At 44.5% G+C, this 18704-nt stretch overlaps 1 protein-coding gene across 10 annotated transcripts in view; it reads left to right on the top strand.

Moving 5' to 3' along the window:
* The window catches only part of LOC143934045 (epsin-1-like), a 150503-nt gene that overhangs the window by 19161 nt on the left and 112638 nt on the right, over positions 1-18704 (top strand). Inside the window, exon 2 of one of the 10 annotated variants that reach the window (XM_077457304.1) lies at positions 1523-1813. The exons of the other annotated variants lie outside the window; for them this stretch is intronic. The gene's annotated coding sequence lies outside the window, so the exon portion shown is untranslated. The remainder of the gene's footprint in view (positions 1-1522; positions 1814-18704) is intronic. 10 annotated transcript variants of the gene reach the window in all.

Genomic DNA, 18704 nt, shown 5'->3' on the forward strand with positions numbered 1-18704 from the left:
TGTGTGTTTTTATTTTTTGGGGTGGAGGATTTGGGTACCCGCTTCCACTTCTGGTCGGATCACCGTGGCACCACACAGCCCCTATGTAGTGCACACCAGCGTGTTGTATGTGAACCGTGACGCGTACCTACTGGTGTGAAGGAGGCCCTTAGTCATAACGCTCTACTTTGATGCATAATTATGCTGCTCAGTCTGAATTGCGTATCTAGATTTTAATGGACTTGGGTAAAGCTGAAGTTCTGAAAAATATTTAAAGTATTACTAAAGGCAAACCCTTGTTTTGGATGGAAGGGAGAGGGATTAGCACACTGGTTTTTATAGCTGTCTGTAACAATTAGGAAGATTCAACCTCTCAATTTGTCAAGTTTATCATTGGAAGTGAAAGAGAAAATCCTAAGTTTTGGGTTGTCCTTGGAACAGTAATAGAGGGGAAATCTTTTAATGGGGACACTAGTGCCAGTGACTCTGGTAATAACCAGGGATTCTCTTAGTTTGGAAAGATATTCCCTTCCTGTTTTTGACTGTGGGACAGGCGGTGAAGGGAAATCCCTCCAGTGGGACTTGAATGGAAAAAAAAATATTTATAAAAGTTTTGCTTTAGTTCCACTTTAAAGGGTGACTGTACTTTTGCAGAGTAGAGTAATCCATTTATATTCCCCCTGTGCAGTAGCAAACTGAGACAGAGGGGTAGTATTTGCGGCCGTTTGGGTCTTGCATGCCCAGGTGCTGACAGGAGTAGTGATGACCTCTGTTACACTGTTGCAGTTCCTATACCATCCACTCGATGGCTGGAGTCAGGGAGGTGACCCTTTTGTGTTGCCTTAATGCAGAAGGTTAAAGTGAGGTCAGCAGGCTGATTGTAATGTGTGGTAGGGTTGTCTGTTACACTGCTCAAAGGACAGCAATACAGATTCTTTGGCGGCATTCAAATCTATATATCAAACTTTTAAATTGTCATTCAAATATATATTTGAAATCAAATTTTTTTTTTTTTTTTTTTGGCAATAACATGGTGTGGGCAGATTTCTGCCAGTCACAGGCTGTGTGGAGGAGTGTGCCTCCAACCCAGCTTTGAATATGAGGGAGGTGAAGCCTCCACTGATCTACATGTAATATCCCACCCCCATTGTGTTTAGCTGGTTAGTGGGCATGGAGGAGGGAGGGAGTGATCTGTGTGTGTGTGTGTGTGTGTGTGTGTGTGTGTGTGTACGCCTCAATGTATGTCTCTATAGTAACGTGGGTTGCTCAGATGTGATAGGTGGGAATGCTCAGTATAGAAACTCGCTGAAAACTGAGCATGTGCAGAACTGCCAACACTGCTCTGCAAAATCCACAATAGTATTATGGTCACCTTGTATTTAGACAGGAGGTGGACATGGGGAGCAGCAGGATCAACCAGGTTTTTTTGAAGAATATAGAAAATGAATTTCATAGTGACTGAGCCAGTATGAACAGCATTTATTAATGGTGGGTTTAGTGACACTTTAATTTTTATTTATTTATTTTTTTTTTTTCCCCCTAGGTTTTCAGAGAAGATACTTTTTGTTTTTTCCTCCCAAGTGGAATTTTACTTTTTATTCACGGCCTTCTGCTATACCAACATAAAATTATACTGTACAAGTAAATGTTTCCCCAAGTCATTCATGAATTTTAGAAAGAACAGCACCTTTATGTGGATTTTTAAGGCTGTGTTAACATTGTGAGGACATCTGTGATCACCTCCCACGCTAGGATTAGGAGTTGGTCTCCTCCTGGTTGGACACGTTGGATGCTTTGACATTAGGATCGTAATATGCAGCCATTCTTTATGAAGGTAAGCTTTGCCTTCCCCTGCTTGGAAAGTGTATATTCACATTTTTCCACACGTGTCGTCTTATTTGAGTCAATACCAAAATTGAAAATCGCCTCTGAATGGTCATTGGCTGTTTGTATTATTCACTAGATCTTTTTCTGTATCTCAGACTTCAATGGCAGGATCGGTACACCCACTGCCACCATTACAAGGGGTAGAGGGACTTACTCTTGTCTTTGGATGGTTCAGTTATGGGGCATTGGGTAATGATGCCATACAGTTGAGACTGTTGCAGGTTATGGAGTCAGAGAAATGCAGAGCAGGAAACTTGGAAGGTAAAGCTTGTCCCTGTGGTATAGGATAGAGGAAGTAGATGGTTTCTTCAACTGCTTTGAATGTTCTGGAGTTGAAATTTCTCTTGGCTGTTTCTCTTAAAGTGATCATAAATGTAAAATCCTGTATACAAATAAATAGTAAAAATACTTCAGAGCCAAGGACCCCCTTTCTCATATGTAGACTTCACAGTAAAGATGACTGAATAGGGCACTTGAGAAACCTAGCAGGCCTCTTCCCACACTTAATCCAAAAGGAAAAGCTACCAGTCAGTGGGGGGAATTTTATGCATCCAGCAGTGATTACCGCAGTTAATCGCGGCTGTGCCACTGGAAATCTGTCCTAGTAAACTGGACCAGGGTTGCACCTAGCCTCTGAGAGCCGAAGCAGGAATCTGATTCCTACCGCTACAATTTGCAATGGCTCTAATCGCCAGTATAAATGTAGCCTTAAAGCGGAGTTCCAGTCCCCCAAATACTTTTTTTTATTTTATTTTTTTACCGCTTTGCATTTGTCCAAACATTTACATTAATAACATGTTGTATGCATTGTGCATTTTCTTTCTTTAAAAAAAAAAAAAAAAAAAAGTTTTTTTTACGGATCTTGGAAGCAGGCAGGTTCCATTTTAGCTGTGGGCATCTGAAGCCTCCTGTCTTCATTCCTGGGATTTCTTTGCATCTGGCTACCCAGCATGCACTTCCTGATCTCGCACATGTGCAGTAATGCCGCTGCGTGGCTCTCCTTCTTCCTGATAGGTGATTCGCAAGGACTCCTGGGATACATAATGCTGCTTCCCCAGGAACCCTTGCAAATCACCTACTGAAGTAATTGCCTAGGCGGGGACTACAGCAAGTGAAGGAGAAAAAAATAATCTAAAAGGTATTTACGTTTAGAAAAAAAAGAATTTGCATTGGTAAAAGGATCCGCAAGGGGGATTTCATAGGGAGAGTACATAAAATTGGTGGAGCTCCTTTTTAAGCTTTGAGTTCTCCCCAGTGTTCACGCCAGTCTCCACCCAACAGTTGGGTAGGCCTGCCATTAGGATTGCTTACATCGTTTAGAGCAGAGGTTCTCAACCTGGGGATTGGGATCCCCTTAAGGGTCAAATGATTTGCCAGGGGTCACCGAATCCTGGGTTGTTCCTGAAGCCTGCACTCCCAGCTTTTTCGCAGCTGCTCTGCTGGGCTGTTCCTGGAGCCCACGGCCGCCCATTTACTCTCTTTGCAGCTGCCCATTTAGTTCATGGCATGGCGAGGGGGCAGAGACTAGAGGTCAGCTGACTGTCAAGGAATGTGAAGTGAGAGGGGCTGGAGGAGACCCTATCTCCTTATTTCGGCATGGGTGTCACTGCTACGAGTCAGACGCAGTGAATCTGGAGACAGTGAGTAGCACTACCTGTGATTATAGTTGCCATTAAAAGTCCCCGCTACAGTTCTCAGATCAGCAGATGACCTTGACCAAGTGCACCCAAGTTGGCTGATCAGAACTCTATGCCCCACCCCCCACCAAGGAGTAAGAGAAGGAATAAAAATAGAGAATGCATAGAGTGTAGAGGAACAAAGAAAAAGGGAGAGAGGGAATAAGAACTAGAGAGCTAGAGAAGGGGGTGGGGGGACAAGACATTAGGATAGAGGGCAATAAAAGGGGAAAGTACTTTAGAGAGAGAGAGGTACATCCTAAAATGTACCATAAGGGGTTTTAATACTGTACTGAGTGGAAGGGTCTCGGGGAGCGCTAAATGTCCGTGGGTTGGGGTCGCAAATTGCCTTGGGTGATGACAACCCATGCTACAAAAATAATTTTACTGTTGGGGGTCTCCACAACTTGGGACATTTTTTTATTAAAGGGTCACAACATGAGAGGTTGAGAACCACTGGTAGAGACTTATCTGAGACTAAGGAGTTATGACAGTACCAGTGAAAATTTGGTAGCCTTGTTTGTAAGGGTTAAATCATGTTGGGCATCCTCCTAACATTTTGATATACTTGTACTTGGGCTGATTTACAAAAAAAAATAAAAAATCTAGGCTCTAAAGAATTGGGTGAATATTCAGCTAAACTATTCAAAGTGAGTAGGAATTTGCTTTTCATATGATTGGATGATCAAAGTAAATATTTACTCTTCCCCCCCCCCCCCCCCCCTTCTTTTATTTTTTTTTTTTTTTTTTTTAATTCTCTGCTTCTTTAGTAACTCGGTCAACATTTAAAGAGGAAGTAAACCCTGATGAGTTTACTTCCTCTTTCATTCCCTGCAAAGGCAAAGCATAATGGACTACTATGCATCGCATAGTAGCCCATTATGTGTCACTTACCTGACACAGGAGACAGCGAAGTCACCGCTGTCCCCTGTAGTTCCGAGCGTCCATCTTCTTGGTGGGTCTCGCTGCTCCGGCGCTGTGATTCGCCGGAGCAGCGATGTCACTCCTGCGCACGGGAGCCGAGACACGCGGCATCTTCGTCATCGACGATGCCCCGCTCGGTGCACCGCTGTCTGCGGCGCATGCGCCGTAGATAGCGGTGCCTGTCTTCGGGAAAATATCTCCTAAACCGTATAGGTTTGGGAGATATTTCTTGGACCTACAGGTAAGCCTTAATCTAGGCTTACCTGTAGGTCAGAGTGGTTTGTAAGGGTTTACAACCACTTTAATTAATAGGGATGATAAACAAATGGCAAGGAATTGCTGCTGTGTGCTACATTATATGTGTTAACTTATTCAAAATGTACTACTCCCACCACAAGGTAAGAGCAAACAGACAATTCAAATAGCTTTGCATAGCAAAACAACCCAGGTCTCCTGTCACATGACTTGCGATGATGTGACATGGATGAAAATCTGCATTGGTGATGTCCCCTTTGGCTGAGCTTTGAAAAGAGTTGGCAAATCCTACTATTTTCAGGTAGGAGATTCAGCCCACTGGATCTGCTTGAATATTGAAAGGTCCATTTTGGAAGACAAATCTTTCAAAGGTACCCTCCAGTAAACCTAAAACTTTGAAATGCGTATGGAGTACAGCCTGCCTGTTCAGGGCTTTTGTGTGTGTGTGTGTATGTATGTATGTATGTATGTATGTATGTATATTATACATACATACATACATACATACATACATACATACGAGTACATTTTTTGTAAATATTTTCTTTTAATGTGACAACACTGAAGGAATTACACTTTGCTACAATGTAAAGTAGTGAGTGTACAGCTTGTATAACACTGTAAATTTTCTGTTCCCTAAAAATAACTCAACACACAGCCATTAACCACTTCAGCCCCGGAGGATTTTACCCCCTTCCTTACCAGTGCACTTTTTGCGATTTTGGCACTTCGTAGCTTTAACTGACAATTGCGCAGTCATGCAACCTTGCAATATTATGGCGGACACTTTTGACACATTTTTGGGACCATTCACATAGCGATCAGTGCTATAAAATTGCACTGATTACTGTGTAAATGTGGCCGGCAGGGAAGGGGTTAACACCAGGGGGCGCTGCAGGGGTTAATATGTTCCCTATTGGAGTGATTCTAACTGGGGGGAGGGGACTCACAAGGGGAGGAGACCGATAGGTGTTCCCCTGTACTGGGAACACACCATCGGTCTCCTCTCCACTGACAGGATGTGAATCTGTGTGTTTACATACATAGATCCACGGTCCTGCTGTGTTCCCGGGCAATTGTGGGTGCCCGGCGGACATCGTGGCCGCTGGGCAGGCGCGTGCCCCCTAGACGGCCGGGAATGAGAGGACGTCATATGATGCCCACCCAGGATGGGAGATCCCATCTGTGGGCATCATATGACTATACGCCGGGGCTGAAGTGGTTAATGTCTAAACTGCTGACAACAAAAGTGAGTACACACCTAAGTGAAAATGTCTACATTGGGCCCAATTAGCCATTTTCCCTCCCTGGTGTCATATGATTCGTTATTATTAAAAGGTCTCAGGTGTGAACGGGGAAGCAGGTGTGTTAAATGTGGTGTTATCACTCTCTCACACTGGTTGTTGGAAGTTCAACATGGCACCTCATGGCAAAGAACTCTGAGGATCAGAAAAAAATAAATAATAATTGTTGCTCTACATAAAGATGGCCTAGGCTAGTGTTTCTCAACTCCAGTCCTCAAGGCGCCCCAACGGGTCATTTTTTCAGGCTTACCGTTATTTTGCACAGGTGATTTGATCAGTTTCACTACCTTAGTAATTACCATAGCCATGTCATGAGTGTAATCCTGAAAACATGATCTGTTGGTGGCGCCTTGAGGACTGGAGTTGAAACACTGGCCTAGGCTATAAGAAGATTGCCAAAACCCTGAAACTGAGCTGCAGCACGGTGGTCCAGACCATACAGCACTTTAACAGGACAGGTTCCACTCAGAACAGGCCTCACCATGGTTGACCAAGAAAGTTGAGTACATGTGCTCAGCGTCATATCCAGAAGTTGTCTTTGGGAAATGGACATCTGAGTGCTGCCAGCATTACTGCAGAGGTTGAAGGGGTGGAGGGTCAGCCTGTCAGTGCTCAGACCATATGCCGCACGCTGCATTAAATTGGTCTGCATGACTGTCGTCCCAGAAGTAAGCCTCTTCTAAGAAATTAGGCACAAAAAAGCCCGCAAACAGTATGCTGAAGACAAGCAGACTAAGGACATGGATTACAAACGCCATGTCCTGTGGTCTGATGAAACCAAGATAATCTTATTTGGTTCAGATGGTGTCAAGCATGTGTGGTGGAAACCAGGTGCCACTGCCTTGCTAAAGAAGCTGAGGGTAAAGGTGATGGCCTGGCCAAGCATGTCTCCAGACCTAAACCTTATTGAGCATCTGTGGGGCATCCTCAAACGGAAGGTGGAGGAGCGCAAGGTCTCTAACATCCACCAGCTCTGGGATGTCATCATGGAGGAGTGGAAGAGGACTCCAGTGGCAACCTGTGAAACTCTGGTGATCTCTGTTCAAGAGGGTTATGGCAGTGCTGGAAAATAATGGTGGTCACACAAAATATTGACACTTTGGGCCCAATTTGGACATTTTCACTTAGGAGTGTACTCCCTTTTGTTGCCAGTGGTTTAGACATTAATGACTGTGTTGAGTTATTTTGAGGGGACAGCAAATTTACACTGTTATACAAGCTGTACACTCTCACTACTTTACATTGTAGCAAAGTGTCATTCCTTTAGTGTTGGCACATAATAAAATTTTTACAAAGAATGTGTATGCATTTGTTGTTGGTGGGTTTATTTTTATATTTTTTCCCCCTATATCTTTCTCATGTGCACCACAATCCAATAAACCTGCCCGAGAAGAAATTTGAACATTTGCACAGTGATGCACAAAAGGGAGGATACATGGCATCATGAAGTACATTCTCATTGACTCCGAGATGCTTTCAGAATTTTGGCAACCTATATATGGGCTGTTAATGATTACAAATTTTAGCGGTCGCTTCCTTTTTTTTTTTTTTTTTTTTTTTTTTTTTTTAATTGACTGATTTCGATTTGATTAGAACGCACATACAGATCCAACTACTTTTAGCTGATCTCCTTGCTTTGCAACTCTGCATTAGTCAGTGTTAAATGTTGTATACACTATATACAATCACCCGACACTAGTTAGTTTCCACAATCCATGACTTAACTTCACAGTTCACACAAATTTTATTAAATTTAAATTAAAATTGTAGCCCTGATGTAAGTAATTTTATTTATTTTTTCTTCCCACACTAACGTGACAATCCCTCCACCTCCGGTCTAACTAATCACTCTCACCTTATGGCATGGACCCCTGTGCAAACAGGTGGTCATGCAAGTGGACATCAAAAGGGTTAACACAGACCATAAACTTCTCTCACGTCTCCTTAGATCTTTTCTTTCTACCCATGACCTGGCGTGTTTACTGAGATCCAAGTGCTCGCCACTTAAGTGTCATATTTAATTTTTGTGTTCAAACACAAACTACTCACATAAAGATGATAAAAACACAGCATGTAAACACGACAATTGTCAGTAGGGCAGTAGCGGGTGATGTTGTCATGCGTAGCTCCTCTCCTATACGCGTTACATTCAATCAGAACTTCAGTGTCACCGGACTCCGCCCCCAGCCCCCCCTTCCCTTCGTTAGCAGACGGAGGCACTTGGGGGAGGAGTCCAATGACGTCGATGTCTGTGATGTCACCGGATCTCTGACGGAACTCTTTTGATCGATCAAAAAAATCGAGGAATTTTTAATCTTTAATTTCTATATATATATTATATATAATACACATACTCGTGGAATGATGCCAAACTTTGGTATTTAAAAATCTCTATAGGCTACGCTTTAAACTATTTGTACAGGTTAACATCCCTTGTAATCGGAATGGGGCCTGACAGGTCCTTTTTTACAGAGTGATCTGGTGTCTATAAGTCACCAGATCTCCCCTCTATGCTGGAAAGCCTGAGATAAAAAAAAAAAAAAAAAAAAAAAAAAATTCTCAGGTTTTCCAGCAAAAAAAAGGCAGTGTTTTACAACTGCTGCTGTGAAAATGATGTAGCATTCAGCACCCGGGGGTTATAAACAGTTGCTATGATGGCTTTTACTTTGCAGGGAATTGCCTGCTGGGGAAAAAAAAAGATATATCTGATGCCTGCAGTTGCAGGCACTGTTCAGAGATCTCCACTCAAAGTCCAGGACATCATGAGGTCCTACAGGTGGGAAGTGGCTCCTGATGGCTCAAACGCGTTGGCTGTTTTTTTAAATTTATTTTTCTTACAGAGATTGTGCATGCATTTTCCATAAAGGTATTTTCTTTTTGGATGCTATCCTGAGTGCTGACCATCCTTCATGTGATCCATATTTATCCACTACACTTGTGGGCTTTGTACAGTCATGCTATAGTGGAACAGACCAGTACTTTATCAGAGCATACCTTCCACCAACTGTCAGGAGGGTTCATGTCTGTAAGATGCTAAGAGCCCTGGGATATCACCTTTTATTATTGACTACCATACCCTCAAAATTCCTCAAAGAAACTTGTATACAATCTTCCACCATAATAATATTCAGGATGTATATAGCACCAACAGTTTGCGCAGCACTTTACAATATAAAGGGAGACAATACAGCAACAATACAATTCAATACGTGAGGGTTAAGAGGGCCCTGCTCTTCAGAGCTTACAATCTAATAGGTTTATGACACTTGTTTTGAATCTGTGAAGGGGAAGAGATGAGTGTTAAATCGGAGGCTGGTGCTGTTTTGTTTACTATGCAGATCCAAATTATGGACACATTTTGGCAGAATTGTTCAAAAAATGTCATATATGGGGGCACAAATAATTACCGAAGTGGTGACATTGTTTTGTTTCTTTTACATTGTGTGATTCTGTGCTTGTATGTTGCCATCAATGGGTCTCTGCTACACCGATCTTAAAGAGGAAGTAAACCCTGATGGGTTTACTTCCTCTTTTTTTCCCTGCAAAGGTAAAGCATAATGGACTACTATGCATCGCATAGTAGCTCATTATGTGTCACTTACCTGACACAGGAGCCAGCAAAGTCGCCGCTGATCCCTGTAGTCCGCCGCATCCATCTTGCTGATGGCGTCTCGCAGCTCCGACCAATGACAGCGGCGAAGCCGCGATGACGTCACTCCCGCGCATGCGCACGGGAGTCGCGTCTCGCAGCTCCGCCGCTGCCATTCGGCGAAGCCGCGATGACGTCACTCCCGCGCATGCGCACGGGAGTCGACAAATTAGGCAAATCCCTTCTTGGACTTGCCGCATTTAGTGCGCCTGCGCGCCGCTGTCTACGGCGCATGCGCCGTAGACAGCGGTGCCCATTTTCGGGCAAATATCTCCTAAACCATATAGGTTTAGGAGATATTGCTTGGACCTACAGGTAAGCCTTAATCTAGGCTTACCTGTAGGTCAAAGTGGTTTGAAGGGGTTTACTTCCTCTTTAAATTCAGTAGTATCATCCATTTTATTTTCATTACCTATTCCTCATCGCTGGTTACCTTTTTTTTTTTTCTCTATTCCTTTTTAACCATGCCACAAATCTATAACTGAATTTTTTTTTTTTTTCTTTTATATTTTTGCTTTTGCTGCAAGCATCTGCCTTGCCTCCTGCTTTTTACTATTAATTCTTGTACCAGCTGCTGCTTTTTTTCCACTTTAAAGGATCATTTGTTGCATTGGCCTCACTCTCTGCTGTATCCTCTGTGTAGCAGGTGGAGCAATCTGTTGCACATAAATTGCCAAACAGTACATTCATCTGTTGTGGTGTTGATCGAGATGAAATGTTCACAGTAAGATCAATTTATATTAGGGCTAGACTTGTGTGGGTTCTTCCTTTATTTAGGACACATCGCTGTATGATGAGAGGCTCTTAGATTGTAAGCTCGAGCAGGGCCCTCTGATTCCTCCTGTACCAAATTGTATTGCAACTAATGTCTGCCCTCATTTTGTAAAGAGCTGATCAAACTGTTGGCACTATATAAATTCTTTTTTATATTTTGTATACATCAGACCACGAGAGGACAGCTGTTTGCTGTTGGTTCACAAATATCCCACAGTTATGTGTGTGTATGTGTATGTATGTATGTATGTATGTATGTATATAATACTTTTTTTTTTTTTTTTTTTTTTAAGCTGTTACATGACAGCTCGTTCCCAGCCTGTCTGCAGGGAAACAGTGGCAGGAGGAGATTCTAGTCCTCTGCTGCTGGTCACATGTTCAAAAAAACAAGCAAACCAACAAACAGCCTTTGGGATACAGAGTAGAATGAATTGATGTCATACAAGTATATATTTGAAATCAAATCTTTATTTTTTGTCAAAAACATGGCATGGGCATATTTATACCAGTCACAGGCCCTCCAGCCTATGTTTTAGAATAAGAGGGAGTTGAAGCCTCCTATTAATCTATGTGTAATATCCCACCCCTATTGTGTTGCGCTGGTTAGTGGGTATGGAGGAGGGATGGAGTGGGCTGTCAGTTACCAAAGTCACATGGGCTGCTCAGGTGTGTTGGGAAGGAAATGCTCAGGGTGGAAAATTCACAGAAAACTGAGCATGTGCAGAGCTACCAACACTGCTAGTGCTCTGAAAAATCCCTAGTTGCAGTGGGGTCATGGACAGGAGGGGGAGACAGAACCGTAGGATCAACTACAAAAATACAGAAAATGGATCCCATAGTGACTGAGTATGAACAGTATGTAATGCACCATCTATTGACTGTGGGGGCTTTTTTATTTTATTTTTTTGGCATACTAATCTAATTTGATTGAATCTGAAGACTTTACTAAAGTCACAAATTCTTGTACGACAGAATAAAAATTCAGAAGTGTTTTGTGTGTTGTAATGCATTTTGTATTCCATTTTCGGCTGACAACTGTACTGATTAAACGAAAATCGTACATATTTTTTCCCCTGTACCTATCATATCGGATGAACTTTCCTGATCGTCTCTCCAAAGCTCTGTACTAACGATCCGATTATCGTATGAATTTTTTTTTTTTGATCATGTGTACAGGGCTTAAAGTGGTGTTGCCACCAAAAAAAAAGAAAAAAAAGGCTAAAAATTCATTAAAAAAAATTGGATTTTTTTTTTCCTTACCTCTAAATGCCTATTGCTAGGGGGTCCCTCGTAGTCTGCCTTCTTCAATGCCTGAACTGGTGACATCACTTCCCCTCACGCCGCACAGTCATCTGGGACCTGTCACGTGTCCCAGGTGACTGTGCGGCGTATCACAGTGTCCCCGGCGCCGCTCGCGCATGCGCAGTGGGTGCCTGGCTGTGAAGCCACAGCCAGGTGCCCAAAGTAAGAATGCCGGCATTGCGAGCGGAGCAGGGAACGAGGGGGGCTTCGTTCCCCTGCATCGCTGGACCCTGGGACAGGTAAGTGTCCGATTTATAAAGTCAGCAGCTACAGTATTTGTAGCTGCTGACTTTTTTTTAATATTATAAATTTTTTTTTTTTTTTTTAGGGGGCAACCCACTTTAAAGTCTCGCCCTCGGATGGCTCTAAGAAAGTATCTGGGTTGCTACACTGCTCATGTGTCTAATGCTGATGTCATGGGTTATTTTCTGTTTGTAATCCCAAATGAATCTCAGTACCAGGGAGCGTAAAAGGGAAAATTAAGATTGTGGAACAGGAATGGGTTGGTAGGCTTGTATTGGCTTCCTATAATTTGGGGTCAAGCATAATCCATGTACCTACAGCAAGTGTTTAAAATGGGATTGTGCCCTATGGAAATAAAAATCTTGAAAGTGATATATTAAGCTCTCAGCTCAGCACACTGAGCACAATAAAGTTAACATTCCTTAGTAAACTACTCCTTCCTCCTTTCCCTTTTTATTTTTTTTTATTTTTATTCTTCACCTTGGCACTTGTAGTTTTTACAACTTTCAACCCAGCTGGCTTTTGCTCTGTGATTCTTCCCTGAATTTGCAGTGTTCAAAGGAAAGTGTGGACAGTGGGCTCAAGTCAGTCTGTTAAGCCTTGCCACCCTAGGCTATGAGGCTGTGTGTTTTCTATTGATGCACACAATGTAGGGCAACCCAACTCTACTCCTTGCATACAAAGCTGGCTCCATAGAACTCTTTATGAGAAAGGAGCCACCCTGAAACCAGAAACCTGGGGCAGTAAACATGGCACCAAGAAGATATATATTCAGAGAGTGACTAAATCAGCTGCTGAAAGTGTTTAAAAAAAAAAAAAAAAAAAAACCTGAGGAGTTAATATTTTAAGTACATTTCTCCTGTCTGGCAAGAGGAGTTATTCAGGGCCTTTGATTTAATTAATTTTGAAGTCGGAGAGATCCAAATATTGCTAAGACCCCTTTCACACGGGCAGTCTGATCAGGTCCGTCTGATCGAACCCTTCAGTCTCTTCTATGGATACATGCCCACTGACACCTGCCGCCATCTGATCCTGTCTGCCAAAAACAGACGGCTGGTGGTCCTATTCCCCTATTGATCAGATAGAAACGGACAGGGGGTCTGTTTCTATTTGATTTCCCCATATATGAGAGTAGGACTGTGTCCTTGTCCACTTTGCATAGCGGAGTGGACACGGACCTATCGCCAGCTGTGATTAGCGGAGAGATCCCTAGCTGAGCAAGCAGATTACGGGTAATTGGAGCTGGTTCATTGATGCTTACTACCGCTTAGGAAGGCCTATGTATGACAAATTTGATTTTAGGAACTGTAAGTCTATACGCTATGAAAAGCCTTTTAGTGTTGTGGCGAAAAGCGTAAAAGAAATGGCCCACCATTTTGCAGAGAGGATTAGGTCAATTACTCTAGTGGTAGATCTCGGGGTTCACATTGCATTTTATTTATACCAAATCATTGATTGTGTGATGAGTTCAAAGAGGATCTTGCAGTAAAGTGCAAGGTCTGCCTTGTCAGTGTGGTCTGTTTCCTCCTCCTAAAAAACAATTAAAGTTGAAAAATGTACCTGTAAGAAAATGTATCCTATATTGTAATGACTTTCTTCTGCATTGCTAATATTGATGGCACTATCCTCCTGGCAAGATTACTGGGTAATGAGTACCTAAAATCTTGCAGGAGGCACTCCAGTCCAAGAGCATTTTCTCCTAGGATTTGGGACCCTCATCCCCGTGTCTTGTCAGAAGGTGTGTGTGTGTGTGTGTGTGTTAGGCCTTGTACACACTGCAGCTGATAAACTCACATTTTTGTGAGTTTGGGCCTTTTTGGGCCCTCCCTCCCAATGTTGTTCTGTGTCCATGTACAGTTTTTTTTTTTTCATGCGGAGTTTATGGACTGTTATCTGAACGCCCTAAAATCATGTTCAAGAGCAGTTCTTCTGACCGCAGGAAATTCTGATAAACACTCTGTGTGTGTGTGTGTGTGTGTGTATGTATGTATATATATTACATTGCAGAGCTGAATAATACTACAGAGACGTTCAAAAATGCTGACTCTTTAAAAAAAAAAAAAAAAAAAAAACACGCATTAACGCTATTAAAAAAGGCTGTTGACAGCCTTTTTTTTTTTTTTTTTTTTTTTTTGCAGCATTTTCCCAAGTCCGTCTTTCAGGACAGCCACCATAGAGAGACCCTGGCTCCTCCCCTCTTAGGAAACACCGCCTTCAATTTAACAATTTTAAGTCTCATCCTGTCCCCTTAGTTATGGTGTTTCCTCTGGTGGGGAGACGCCGCTAAGGAACCTTAGCTAAACAGTTGGCGAGACTGAGGCTAGGTTATCTTGAGTGGAGGAGACCGGGATCTCTCTGGCACCGCTTGACAGTCCGATTGTCTATCGGACTACATTCGGCAGTCCGGTCAGCTGGGGAGCTGGACTTTCGCACTGACCGTCTTCCACGCACTCTAAACTACGCTTGGGGGAAAGCAAGAAGTTTGGGGAGGTCCATCCGTTCGCCCCGTGGGGCGCTGCAACAGGATGTCCTAGGTCCCCCTGTGTTTACAGTCGGCTTGGAGCTGGAGGCCAGACCGGATGACGGGCAACGTCAGTTCCGGTGGGGGGGGGGGGGGGACATCTTCGTTGGATCCACGTCTTCCGATTCCGGACGCGGTTCGTGAAAGGGGACCAAGCGTTCAGCTGGTACAGCCTCTTTCTAAGCTGTACAGGCAGCTGTCGGAGGCACGTTTGTACCACTCTTCCTCAACAGGAGAATGTCTGAAGCAGAGGCTTCAAGAGCTCCTGGGGATAACAGCACCAGCCACTCAAAGGTAAGGGGAACCCTGGGGAGATGTTTCCTTACTTTGTAACCAGTAGCTCCACTGGTGTTTTCCCCCCTTGGTGGTCGGGGGGGATAGGGAAGTGTGTCTGGGATCCTGGGGGTGGTTGATCCTGGGGGTGGTTGATCCTGGGGGGGGGGGGGTGAACTCCCAGTGGTCCTCCAAGTAGCGCTGGTGTTACTTTTTTTTAAACTTATGTTGCCCTCTCTTTATTTTTTTCAGAAAGCCACAAGCAAGTCCCCCCCCCCCCCCCATGGTTCTAGGGAGAAGTGTCTTTTCATGTAGAGCCTCTATGGGGGATTCTTGGTCCAAGGCACTTTGTAAGGAGTGTATTGAGGGGTTGGTTAGGGAGCAGGCAGCAGAAAAGGGTGCAGACCTGGCAGCTTCCGTGAAGGAACTCTCTAGTACTTTCCAGTCCTTCAAAACACTCTTCTCTAGTTTTCAGTGGCCTCAGCCCCAGAGCACTCCTCCACCAGCGCAGCAGAGTGTAACCGTTAGCCCAGTGGATGTTCCTCCCGCGGGTGGGGAGAATCCAGGGGGTTCCAGAGAGGAAGTTGAGAAAGAAGTTGACAGTGCCGCCTCAGACTCCCAAGGGGAATCTGATGGTGAGGGATTGGATGGGGAATCCAAAAGAACCTCACGGTATAAACTTTCCCTGGAAGAAGTGGATGAGCTCTTGGGAGCTATTCATACCACTTTAGGTATTCAAGAGGAAAAGAAGGCATTGTCACTCCACGATCAGATGTACGAGGGCACGGGGGAACAGAAAAAGCGGGTGTTCCCGGTTCATGGCATCTTGATCGATGCCATCAAGAAGGAATGGCAGGATCCCGATAGAAAACCTTTCTTTTCTGGTGTGTTGAAACAAAGGTTTCCTTTTGCGGAAGAGGAGGCTCTTGTCTGGAATAAATCTCCCAGGTTAGATGCTGCCTTTTCTCAGGTGTCCAGACATACTGATCTGGCCTTTGAGGACATGGGGGTACTTTCAGACCCTATGGATCGCAGGATGGATTCACTTCTGAAGAAAGCCTGGGATTCATCACAGGGAAATCTTAAGCCTGCCATGGCAGCCACAGTGGTGGCTCATAATATGGAGTATTGGCTTACCCAGATTAAGGCACACATTGAAGAAAGGACGGCAAAGGAGACTATTCTATCCTCCTTTCCCATTCTGCTTAAGGGGGTAGCATACATTGCGAATGTCTACAAGGTCTACGGCCCTAACCATTTCAGCCAGGAGGGCCTTATGGCTGAAGACATGGCAGGGGGACAATGCGTCCAAAACAAAGCTCTGTGAATCCCTTTTACAGGGGACTTGCTGTTTGGGCCAGGTCTTGAAGCAGTATTAGATCGCACGGCTGATGAGAAAAAGGCCTTTCCCCTTAAGAGGGCAGTCAAAAAGAAAGACTTGTCCTCAGAAAAAGTTTGAAGTCCCTAGAACTGATCGCCAGAAGAAAAGTTGGGGGCTAAAGGGCGTGGGGGAGCGATTTTTTTTTTTTTTTTTTTTTTTTTTTTTTTTTTTTTTTTTTTTTTTTTTTTCTCCCTCCTGAACAGCTCAAAAAGTCTCAATTACAGAGTCACGGTGGGAGGAAGGTTGGGGGGGGGCTTCCTCCCACAGTGGGAGATGATCACCTCCAATCAGTTTTTTTGTTGGGGATCATCATCAGAGGTTACCGATTGGAGTTTTCAGAGCCCCCCTCTGAGACTCCTTGTCACCGAGCTGCCAAAGTGTGCGGAAAAATCGCCTGCCCTTCTTTCCTCTCTCTTCAGGAGTTAGAGGAACAGGTGGTGGTGGTACGGGTCCCAGCAGGAGAGACGGGCAAAGGCTTCTATTCTCACATTTTTGTGGTTCACAAGCCTTCAGGAAAGTTCAGGCTCATCCTGAACCTGAAGCCTCTGAATGTCTGTCACCTACAGAAGGTTTCGGATGGATTCAGTTTACTCTGTGAAGGCACTTCTTCCAAACTGTTTCATGGCATCGATAGATTTAAAAGATGCATACCTGCATATTCCTATCGCAGAGAGCCACCAGCGTTTCTTCAGACTGGCAGTGAAAACCTCAGTAGGGGTGCTACACCTCCAGTTCAAAGCCCTTCCCTTTGGGCTATCCTTCCCCCCCCCCCCCCCCCCCCCCCCGGATCTTCACCAAAATGATGGCAGAAGTTCTGGCATTCCTGCGTCTCGGAATCTCGGTGATCGCGTATCTCGATGATCTTCTCCTGTTTTGCCCCTTCTCCGGCGCAGTTGATTCAGGATCTACAGGTAGCAAAAGACCTGTTAGTGAGCCTGGATTGGCTTCTGAACCTAGAGAAGTCCAACTTAATTCCTTCCCAAAGGGTCACTTTCCTGGGGTATGTGTTGGACTCAACAGAACAAAGGGTTTTCCTTCCCTTAGAGAAAATCCAAAAGGTAGACAAAGCATTGTTGTTTTCTCCAGGGCACCCGTCAGATCTTGGTGAGGAAGGTCATGTCGGCCTTGGGCTTGCTAACATCCACGCTCCCAGCAGTTCAGTGGGCGGGGTTACATTACCGTCCTCTGCAACTATTCATTTTGAAGGTTTGTGACCACAGCCAGGGGTCTCTGGTTTCGGTTCCAACTCAGGTAAAGAGGTCCCTTTGGTGGTGGAGAAAGGGAGCAAATTTGTCGCAAGGTCTAGAATGGATTTTACCAGTATCCAGGGTGGTTACAACCGATGCGAGCAGCTCAGGTTGGGGTGCGCACCTAGACTCCCGTTTGGTACAGGGTACCTGGGAGAGGAGGGAGTCAAAGAGATCCTCGAATTGGAGGGAGTTGAGAGCAGTAGATCTGGCACTCAGGACCTTTCAGAGGGAACTCCCGGGGACATCATGTAAGAGTCAGGTCGGACAATTCCTCGGTAGTGGCTTACGTCAACAGGCAGGGGGGCACCAGGAGCGTATTCTTATGGGCCCTAGCAAAAGCCATCCTCGGGTGGGCCGAAGCAAATGTCCTGTCACTTTCAGCGATACATTTGAAAGGAGAGCCAAATTAGGTAGCAGATTTCCTCAGCAGGAGAACACAGAGAAGGCAACTGGGTTCTCAACAGGAGGTTTTCGAAATGATCACCCAAAGGTGGGGGATTCCTTCGACAGATCTCTTTGCCTCGAGGAAAAACGTGAAGGTAGCCATCTTTTCCATAAAGGGGGGGGGCCTGGGCGTTTGGGGTGGATGCACTAGCACAGAGTTGGGGATTCTCCAGGTACTATGCTTCCCCCCCCGTTCTGATCCCTGCAGTGTTAAGGAAGTTTCAGGCAGAGAATACTACCCTTATTCTAATCGCGCCACACTGGCCCAGGAGGCTGTGGTACTCCATTCTGAAGGGCCTGTCTGTGGAACCCCCCTGGATTCTCCCAGTCCAGGAGGATCTCCTTCCTCATCTAGCATCAGACCCTTGGCTAGTGAGGTTCTTTAGAGCCTTAAGTAGGCAGAGACCCGTTACAAATTCCCCCTTCCCAGTTTGGGATCTTTCATTAGTTTTACAGGTTCTCACAGGAGAACCTTTTGAGCCATTGGAATCTTGCCCGTTAAGATTGATCACTCTCAAAACTGTTTTTGGTGGCGATTAGTACGGCAAGGAGAGTGAGTGAACTTGAAGCCCTTTCTGTTAGGGCACTTTTTTTTTTTTTTTTTCAGGTTTTTCCGGACCGTTTGATTTTTAAGACCGATCCGGCCTTTTTACCTAAGGTAGCCTCTAGTTTTCATAGGGTCCAGGAGATTGTGCTGCCTACTTTCTGTTCAAATCCGGTGAGAGAACAGGAACACATTTTTCATAGATTGGATGTTAGAAGATGTGTCCTTTATTATTTAGATTGTACAAGTCAGTTCAGGAAGTCTGATTTCACTTTTTGTGTTATTTTCAGGGGCTAGG

This window comes from Lithobates pipiens, unplaced genomic scaffold, assembly GCF_037356315.1.
Source record: "Lithobates pipiens isolate NorthernLeopardFrog02 unplaced genomic scaffold, aLitPip1_a1.2 Scaffold_27, whole genome shotgun sequence".
NCBI lineage: Eukaryota > Metazoa > Chordata > Amphibia > Anura > Ranidae > Lithobates > Lithobates pipiens.